Raw genomic sequence first — 10,101 nt, 5'->3', positions numbered from 1 at the left:
AAATAGCCTCCAACACTCTACTCAGCAAATTGGATGTAGTCTATCACAGTGCCATCCGTTTAGTCACCAAAGCCCCATATACTACCCACCACTGCAACCTGTATGCTCTCGTTGGCTGGCCCTCGCTTCATATTCGTCGCCAATGACTGCCGTTGGCTGGCCCTCGCTTCATACCACGCGCTCCAGCAGGTATATTTCACTGGTCATCCCCAAAGCCAACTCTTTCTTTGGCCGCCTTTCCTTCCAGTTCTCTGCTGCCAATGACTGGAACCAATTGCAAAAATCACTGAAGCTGGAGTCTTATATCTTCCTCACTAACTTTATGCATCACTTGTCAGTGCAGCTTACCAATCATTGCACATGTACACAACCCATCTGTAAATAGCCCACCCAACTACCTCATCCCCATTTAGTTTTTTTCTCCTTTGCACCCCAGTATCTCTACTTGCACATTAATCTTCTGCACATCTATCACGTCAGTGTTTAATTTCTAAATTGTAATTATTTTGCCACTATGGCCTATTTATTGCCTTACCTCCCTAATCTTACTACATTTGCACACACTGTATATAGATGTTTCTATTGTGTTATTGACTGTACGTTTGTTTATCCCATGTGTAACTCTGTGTTGTTTGTGTCGCACTGCTTTGCTTTATCTTGGCCAGGTCGCAGTGGTAAATGAAAACCTGTTCTCAACTGGCCTACCTGGTTAAATAAAGGTGAAAAAAAACACACAAAAAAACAATTTTGTACATATCAACTGCATACATGCCATGCGGCAAAGTTGGTTCCCGTTTCAGTCACATTTTTGGTCAAGTTCGCGTGGGCCAAACAAAAACTCTAATGATTGGTTGACAATAGATCCTCCCACACTGTAGGTAATGGCTGCAGGATGAAGTTGGTAAAGAGCAATTTCAGAAACTTGCAGACGACTACAGTCAAAACGTCATGGTCTTTGATCACAGACAATATCCCCATAGTGCAACAAACCTTTAGAAGCGGTGAACATCTTGACAAAAGTGATCCGCACGAACACGTCAAAAGAGATGCTGAATTGGAAAGTGGTCCAACCAACTGTATCATTCGTCTCAGTTGTAGCCTGTATTTGAGATCCCAACGATCTCGGGTAGCACTAACCGTTTAGATGGCAATGCACAGCCTGTGTGTGAGAGATAGAGAGAGAGATTTTCTTGAGGTGACACAACTATTGCTAGTTATGTTATTTGAATAACCTACCTGGCATTCTGTTTGTTATTTCTCATTGCGCTCAAGCTATCAATAAAAAAGAAAACGGACTACAAATGGAACATACAAAATAAAATTAATATTCATATTGTTTGGGAACCTGACGACAGTGACACCAATATCGTGCATAAATAAAAAAAATATATATATGCAGAGATGTAGATAACTTGATCAACATTGTCCAGAGATTTTTCCTGCCTTATTATTTTAGTGTATTTTATGCCACATGGTGACGCTGTTTCATAATTTTAAATAATTTTGGTGAAATGTGATCAAACTACTTCAACAGGAACTGACGTTTATCTGCGCGAGCGGGTGGATGGAAAACAATTGCAGCTGCAGGAAAATGATTACAAACATCGTACCGCTCAAAGGTGAGAAATTCTATTTATTTACCGGAAATGTATGTATGTAAAAGTTAAGATTACCGAGAGCTACTGGCAGATATCCGTAAGGTATTCGAGCCTTGCTCGTACTCAAAATCCTGCGTTTCTTCCTTCTTGTGTTTCACTTTGTTGGCAGGTCACTGAGTGCTTTAAATGATAGAACCAGTGATGCGCAAAGTTCTGATCATCGAACATAAACAAATTATTCCAAGACAAATGGCACGTAGTTATGCCACGCGTGTCGACGTTGAAATATATATATTTGAACTTATCCACTGAAGCCAAACTGTTGACAATACTTTTATTCTCTCATCAGTTCTAGCTACTTAGTCAACTTTCAAAAAATATATCTGATGAGTCTTAAATTTACATGTGTGTACATCAAAGTCACAGCAGGGAAATTATTTGTGGCTGAGGAATTCTATTGAGAGCAAGTAGGCTTCAAAGGGAATTCAGCTCGAGTCCGGTGTGCCTTTTTTTTTTTTTAAATCGCTGGTGGTATACACTTACCCCAATGTAGGCCCGTATGTGGATAGTTGAGATAAATATGCGATCTGTAGCCCTGACTGTCAGAGAATGAATTTGTGCCAACAGAATGAAGTGTTAATGTTTGCCTCAATCAAGTCGCAAATCTAAAGCCTTTTCAGCATCAAATTAGAAGTTGATGAAGTTATTTTGCACCTTCCCCAGTGAACATTACGTAAACTTCTCAGTCTGTAGTGTTCTTTGCTATTGCTGACTGCCCGTTGCATCCTGCTAAGTTGTCGTCATGGCTGCTGCTGATCAGGGGGTGAGCTTCCCAAAAACATGAAGATACTTTTTAGACTGCGAAAGACTCCTTTGAGTGGGTGGTATCTATTTTCCCACTCCCAGAGGGAAAGGCTGGATCTGTGTCTGTGAGAGATTTTGCAACTGCTAACCATGAGCATGAAAGTGCATATACCAGTATTGTACTGAGGTTATGACCTGCCATTTTGATTGGGGAGTTAGCCTATCATCAATTGCCACTTTGTTTCCTACTTTCACTTCAAATCTCATTTTACATGGACAAAATTTGACATAGTTGTGTTTAGGTTATTGGGACTCCACTGTCAAGCATGGACACTATAAAGTCTTGCCAGTTTCTTTTTATAGGCTAGATGTTAATAATATAGCAGACACCTTTATCCAAAGTGTGTGGGTGGCCCCTGGAATCTAACCCACAATCCTGGCGTTTCAAGGACCATGCTCTACCGACTGAGCCATATGTTCTGTACACGCTCTCTGTTCGACCCAAAGCAGCAGGAAGATCAGCCTTTGAGATTTTGTCCCAGTCATTGGCCATCGTTGTACAGACTGAATCTATACAAGCTATAAGCATGACTTGGTTACTTAGTCCTGTCTTAAAGATGTTATTTTGTACCTTGATCCGCTGCCCGGTATGTCTGCTTCAGATTGGTAGTGGCGGCCTGCTACTTGCATTTTTATTAGGCAATTTGTAAAGAGACCATTCTACTCAATCCAGTGAACAAATTATCTCTGAAAGTTTCAAACTGACCCCTGCACCCTTAAATTATTCCAGTCAAGCAGACATTTCCACCGGAGGAGAATGGTCGTCGCTAGCTCCCAGTATCGCCTGTCTTTTTAGCCCAAACTACTTTTGAGGGGAAACTAACAATGTTCTCAGATCCGTTTTGAAGTCGTTAGGGAATTTGGCCAAAAATGGTTTACAGCACCATGGGTTATATATCTTGTTTTTGTTTTACTTTGAGCTATTTCTATTCCTTGTCTCCAACTTTTTCTTTTCATTTACCCTCTGCCTTTTAAGGGCTTTTAAAACATGATGGCATCTCAGGTCAGGACCCTTTGTTCTGGGGATTAGGTTTAGTGGCTGAAGGTTTAGCCCGTCTTCCTGTAGCCACTCATTGTAATATGTAGGCTAAATGTAAGAGACATTTGGGTACATTAAGTTTTGAACTCTATTGGTGAGTCATGTCCACACATTTAAATGGCATAGGTCTACATTCTCTCTTTCTTCTTCAATGGCCCTTCATTTGAATGGGATGGGTAGTCCAAAGCTTCAAGATGAAAAATGTATATAGGCCTGATCCCTCACTATATGTAGCCTAGCCTATAACATTTACAGACGCCATAGTCCACTGCATCTACTCAGAGTAGTGTTTAAGCTACTGTTTGAAGGGAAGACTGAGGTCCAAACTTGACACTCTGCAAATATGAGGCAGGGTTACATGATGATGATGAAGAATCCAAAAAATGAATCCAGTACCACCACAGTCTGCCTACCTCTTTCCTTTGCCCAGGTCAAACTCAGTTGACGTCTGTCTGGCAGAATGTGGCTTCACTACGCTGCTTGACAAATGCTTGAGCGCTGCTGCCGTTGGTTTTCCACCACCGGAATCTCTGCCCAGGCTCTGATATTAGCACAGCTGATAAGACACCCTTGGGCCATAGAGTACACAATGCTACAAAGAGAGAGTGAGAGACCCGCCTGGCTACCTTACATGCCAAATTCCTCACAAACATTAGTGCTAGGCTAGCTAGAGAGAGCCCATGCACAGCTAGCCTTCACCACAATGGGAGGTGTGAAGAAAACTCAGGAGAGGCCTGTGTCGCCTGATAGAGAGTATCTGACTGAGGGACTGGGTAGTGATAAGAATTTGTTTCTTTTGTTTTAGACCTATGTTGTTTGAAGAACTTGATAAATGCACACACGTGTTGCCGGTTTCTTGACAACACATAGGATGTTCTTATTTCGAAACACATTGTTCTGTAGTGTACAACCCATGTGACAGTCCTTGTGCAAGCCAGGCACACTAAACTTTAACAGGCCTTTTATGGACTCCCCTTTACCCTGACTGTGCATAATTTTGTAAGTGGGGTTGTCATGGATTTCTGAGACAGCATGACCAAATAGATTTAAATTATTTTTCCCTTTCCTCCCTGCTGTCGCTGGTCATTTCCATGTAAAAGAACCCATTCGCAGAAATTTGATATTTATAGGATCATATCAAATTTGGTGTCAAATGAATGCTAATAGTGTATATTTTTGAGAAATAAAGGCATGATATGTTTTTCAACCATTTCCCACCCTAAAAATGTGGAATAAGCAAAGGCTTTGATTTCTGGTCATACAGATAATCTTAAAAGTTATTAGAAACACACCAAAACACAATAATGTTGAAGTGAAGGTGCCTGCCAACTAATTTCAACAGCAAAGATACAGGTGTCCTTTCTAACTCAGTTGCAGGAGAGGAAGGAAACCAGTCATGGATTTTACCATGAGGACAATGGTGACTTTAAACCAGTTACAGAGTTTAATGACTGTGATAGGAGAAAACTGAGGATGGATCAACAACATTGTAGCTAATCCACAATACTAACCTAATTGACAGAGTGAAAAGAAGGAAGCCTGTATAGAAAAAAAATATTCCAAAACATGCATCCTGTTTGCAGGCACAAAAAAGGCACAAAAAAATCCAGCACATCACTGAGTACCACTCTTCATATTTTCAATCACGGTGGTGGCTGCATCATGTTATGGGTTTGCTTGTCATTGGCAAGGACTAGGGATAAAAAATAACTTTAGGATAAAAAATAAATATTTGCTTTCCAACAGAGATTGGGAGACAGTCACTTTTCAGCAGGACAATAACCTAAAACACAAGGCCAAATATACACTGGAGCTGCTGACCAAGATGACATTGAATGCTATGGCAAGACTTGAAAACGCAAAATGGTTAGGCCTATATTGGTTATCGCAATATATCGTAGAAGAGGTTTCCCCAAATATTGCCCAACCCTATTAGTCATAGTATTGTTGCTGCTAACAATTTTGTTTATGAATTATGATTAAGGCAGCCCCCCGCTCCTCTGATTGAGGGGTTGGGTTAAATGCAGAAGACGCATTTCAGTTGAATGCATTCAGCTGACGAGGTATCCCCCTTTCACCTTTCTTTTCCGAAATCAATGAGTGGCCAAAAAATCAGTAACATAATGACTGCAATTGAATTGGCCACAATGGGAAATTATAGTCACAAACCACAGTTGCAGTAAAGAGAAGTAGAGTATTCGTTCAGTACTGTACAACATATTGATTCTTCTTGACCTGAGTGCTGCTTTTGACATGGTGAGCCATCAGATCCTCCTCACCAGGCTTGAGGGTCTGGTTGATGAGGGCACCGCACTCTCCTGGCTATAATCATACCTCACCAACTGGACCCCATACATCTCTCTCAATGGCCACACCTCAGCTGCAGTTGTACAGGTGGTCCCCAAAGGCTCTGTGCTGGGTCTCTTACTCTTCATCATCTACATCCTCAAATCAAAATCAAATGTATTTATATAGCCCTTCGTACATCAGCTGATATCTCAAAGTGCTGTACAGAAACCCAGCCTAAAACCCCAAACAGCAAGCAATGCAGGTGTAGAAGCACGGTGGCTAGGAACAACTCCCTAGAAAGGCCAAAACCTAGGAGGAAACCGAGAGAGGAACCAGGCTATGTGGGGTGGCCAGTCCTCTTCTGGCTGTGCCGGGTGGAGATTATAACAGAACATGGCCAAGATGTTCAAATGTTCATAAATGACCAGCATGGTCGAATAATAAGGCAGAACAGTTGAAACTGGAGCAGCAGCACGGCCAGGTGGACTGGGGACAGCAAGGAGTCATCATGTCAGGTAGTCCTGGGGCATGGTCCTAGGGCTCAGGTCCTCCGAGAGAGAGAAAGAGAGAGAGAAGGAGAGAATGAGAGAACGCACACTTAGATTCACACAGGACACCAAATAGGACAGGAGAAGTACTCCAGATATAACAAACTGACCCTAGCCCCCCGACACATAAACTACTGCAGCATAAATACTGGAGGCTGAGACAGGAGGGGTCAGGAGACACTGTGGCCCCATCCGAGGACACCCCCGGACAGGGCCAAACAGGAAGGATATAACCCCACCCACTTTGCCAAAGCACAGCCCCCACACCACTCGAGGGATATCTTCAACCACCAACTTACCATCCTGAGACAAGGCCGAGTATAGCCCACAAAGATCTCCGCCACAACCCAAGGTGGGGCGCCAACCCAGACAGGATGACCACATCAGTGAATCAACCCACTCAGGTGACGCACCCCTTCCAGGGACGGCATGAGAGAGCCCCAGTAAGCCAGTGACTCAGCCCCTGTAATAGGGTTAGAGGCAGAGAATCCCAGTGGAAAGAGGGGAACCGGCCAGGCAGAGACAGCAAGGGCGGTTCGTTGCTCCAGAGCCTTTCCATTCACCTTCCCACTCCTGGGCCAGACTGCACTCAATCATATGACCAACTGAAGAGATGAGTCTTCAGTAAAGACTTAAAGGTTGAGACCGAGTTTGCGTCTCTGACATGGGTAGGCATCCCCCTTGGTCAGATCCTCCGTCACTTCAACCTTGACTTCCACTGCTATTCCACTGCCAAATCCCTCCTCAACCTACCTCTGATCCACATTGAATCCTGCCTCTCTGTAATAAAAACATGGATGCAACCAAACTTACTCAAGCTCAACAGTGATAAAATTGAACTCCTCCTCATAGGCACCAAATCCACCCTCACCAAAACTAGAAACTTCACCCTCACTGTCTCTCCCTCCCTCCATGCACACAACTTTGGAGTCATCCTGGACTCCACACTCTCTTTTGACCAACACATAAGACAGACTGTCAAATCTTCATAATTCCATCTCTGCACCATTGCCAAAGTCAGGTCTTCCCTCTCCTGTCCTGCTGCTGAAACCCTCATACATGCGTTCATCTCTACCCGTCTTGACTACTGCAATACACTACCACACTGCGACCATTGGTTTGTGCTCATAGGTGACGTTGTTGCCAGGTGAGAACCTACCTTACAACAGGCCTACAAGCCCTCAGTCCAGCCTCTCTCAGCCTATTGCGGACAGTCTGAGCAATGTTGGAGGGATTGTGCGTTCCTGGTGTAACTCGGGCAATTGTTGTTGCCATCCTGTACCTGTCCCACAGGTGTGATGTTCGGATGTACCGATCCTGTGCAGGTGTTGTTACACGTGGTCTGCCACTGCGAGGACGATCAGCTGTCCGTCCTGTCTCCCTGTAGTGCTGTCTTAGGCGTCTCACAGTACGGACATTGCAATTTATTGCCCTGGCCACATCTGCAGTCCTCATGCATCCTTGCAGCATGCCTAAGGCACGTTCACGCAGATGAGCAGGGACCCAGGGCATCTTTCTTTTGGTGTTTTTCAGAGGCAGTAGAAAGGCCTCTTTAGTGTCATAAGTTTTCATAACTGTGACCTTAATTGCCTACCGTCTGTAAGCCGTTCCACAGGTGCATGTTCATTAATTGTTTATGGTTCATTGAACAAGCATGGGAAACAGTGTATAAAGCCTTTACAATGAAGATCTGTTATTTGGATTTTTACGAATTATCTTTGGAAGACAGGGTCCTGAAAAAGGGACGTTTCTTTTTTTGTTGAGTTTATATAACGTAGGTACATGACGTAATAACGCCGCATAACATTTTGCGCTACACGTGCCTCACAGCATTCCTAACCTAGCCCGCACAATGTCTGCTGTGTGGGTCAAGCAGTCATTTGAAAGAGTAAGAAGATTTCAGCAAAATCCATTTAAAGCCAAGATGATGGAATTCAATGCCCTTGACAATCAACCGTTCTCTGTCGTGGGTGATGTTGGCTTTCGCCGACTGGTTGAGCACCGGTACACACTACCAAGTGCGCTATTTGTGAGATGTTGAACTACCGTAATTACACAGACATATATATATATATATATATATATATACACATATATACACATATATACACATATATATACTATGGAACGCCGTTTGGGTCTTTGCATGTCAAAAAAGATACAGTAGCACTGTCAAAGCTGTACAAAAAAGTCTGCAAGCAAACACCGGCCACAAACAGTGTGTTTACAGTACCAAGTTGGTAATAAAGCATAATTTGTTCGACTGCAACTTCTGAGGTTGCTAGCTTTAGTTTGGTAGCTAGTTAGCACAAATACAACCAGCCTGAAAACAATGACCAGTAGAAACTGCAGTCATTTTAATTATTCTTGGCAATGATTTAGGAATCCTTGTTGAGTAAATTTCAGCTAGGTTGCCACTTGTTTGCCAATTTGAAATTTCAGTTCATGAAAATAAATCGCTAGCTAGCTACTTAACCCTGTTGCCCAAAGCTAATGTTAATGTTATAAGCAGCCAGCTAGCTTCATCTGGCTAGTGAGGCTCGACTGAACAGAGTTATGTGTTGTTAAGCTAGCCACAATAAGGTTTAGGAAAAATAAAACAATGTCATTGACAGTGATGCAAATGAACACAAATAATTATATAAATACTTTTATTTTGAAGGCCAACCGCAAAGTCCACTATTGTGGCTAATCTGTCATAGATGGGTCCGAACACCATTCATGAAATAAGAACGGTCTTATAAATTAGGGTTATTTTAGATGATGACACCTAGCTAGCTAGCTAGCTATACCTACTGAAACAGATATATTTTTTTGAAAAGCAAAGACCCAAACGGCATTCCACAGAAATCCTGTTTGAGAATGAAACAACTGAGCAACGAAACAGCACAGCAAGTAAGTGAAAGAAAGGTGTTGATTATGTTTTACTGGTAATAGGGACATTACGTAAATGCCAACAAAATAACTTTTTGGTGTGTGTGTAACCTTTTATTTAACTTGGTGAGTCAGTTAAGAACAAATTCTTATTTACAATGACGACCCGGACGACGCTGGGACAATTGTGCGCCGCCCTATGGGACTCCCAATCACAGCCGGATGTGATTCAGCCTGGATTTGAACCATGGACTGTAGTGACGCCTCTTGCACTGAGATGCAGTGCATTAATCCGCTGCGTACGTGTGTGTAACTATTTAACTGTACTAGAATGCTTCAAATGTTAAATATCTGTTTTCGGTATCGTTTATTTTTGTCAAGGAAAATATAGGATATCGGTATCGGCCAAGAATTTAATGTTGGTGCATCACATACATACATACATACCGTTCAAAAGTTTTCCATGAAAACATACATGAAATGAGTTGCAAAATGAATAGGAAATATAGTCAAGACGTTGACAAGGTTATAAATAATGTTTTTAAATTAAAATAATTGTGTCCTTCAAACTTTGCTTTTCTCAAAGAATCTTCCATTTGCAGCAATTACAGCCTTGCAGACCTTTGGCATTCTAGTTGTCAATTTGTTGAAGTAATCTGAAGAGATTTCACCCCATGATTCCTGAAGCACCTCCCACAAATTGGATTGGCTTGATGGGCACTAATTACATACCATATGGTCAAGCTGCTCCCACAACAGCTCAATATGGTTGAGAACCGGTGACTGCTGGCCACTCCATAATAGACAGAATACCAACTGACTGCTTCTTCCCCAAATAGTTATGGCATAGTTTGGAGCTGTGCTTTGAGTCATTGTCCTGTTGTAGGAG

General features: G+C 42.5%; 1 protein-coding gene across 1 annotated transcript in view; it reads left to right on the top strand.

The window, feature by feature from the left end:
* Positions 1–1,531: 1,531 nt before the first annotated feature.
* The window catches only part of LOC135509612 (phosphatidylinositol 4-phosphate 3-kinase C2 domain-containing subunit alpha-like), a 48,317-nt gene continuing 39,747 nt past the window's right edge, over positions 1,532–10,101 (top strand). The window contains exon 1 of the mRNA XM_064930409.1: positions 1,532–1,619. The gene's annotated coding sequence lies outside the window, so the exon portion shown is untranslated. The remainder of the gene's footprint in view (positions 1,620–10,101) is intronic.

Source organism: Oncorhynchus masou, chromosome 22 (assembly GCF_036934945.1).
Source record: "Oncorhynchus masou masou isolate Uvic2021 chromosome 22, UVic_Omas_1.1, whole genome shotgun sequence".
Classification (NCBI taxonomy): Eukaryota; Metazoa; Chordata; class Actinopteri; order Salmoniformes; family Salmonidae; genus Oncorhynchus; species Oncorhynchus masou.
This window is presented reverse-complemented; position numbering and strand designations above follow the sequence as displayed.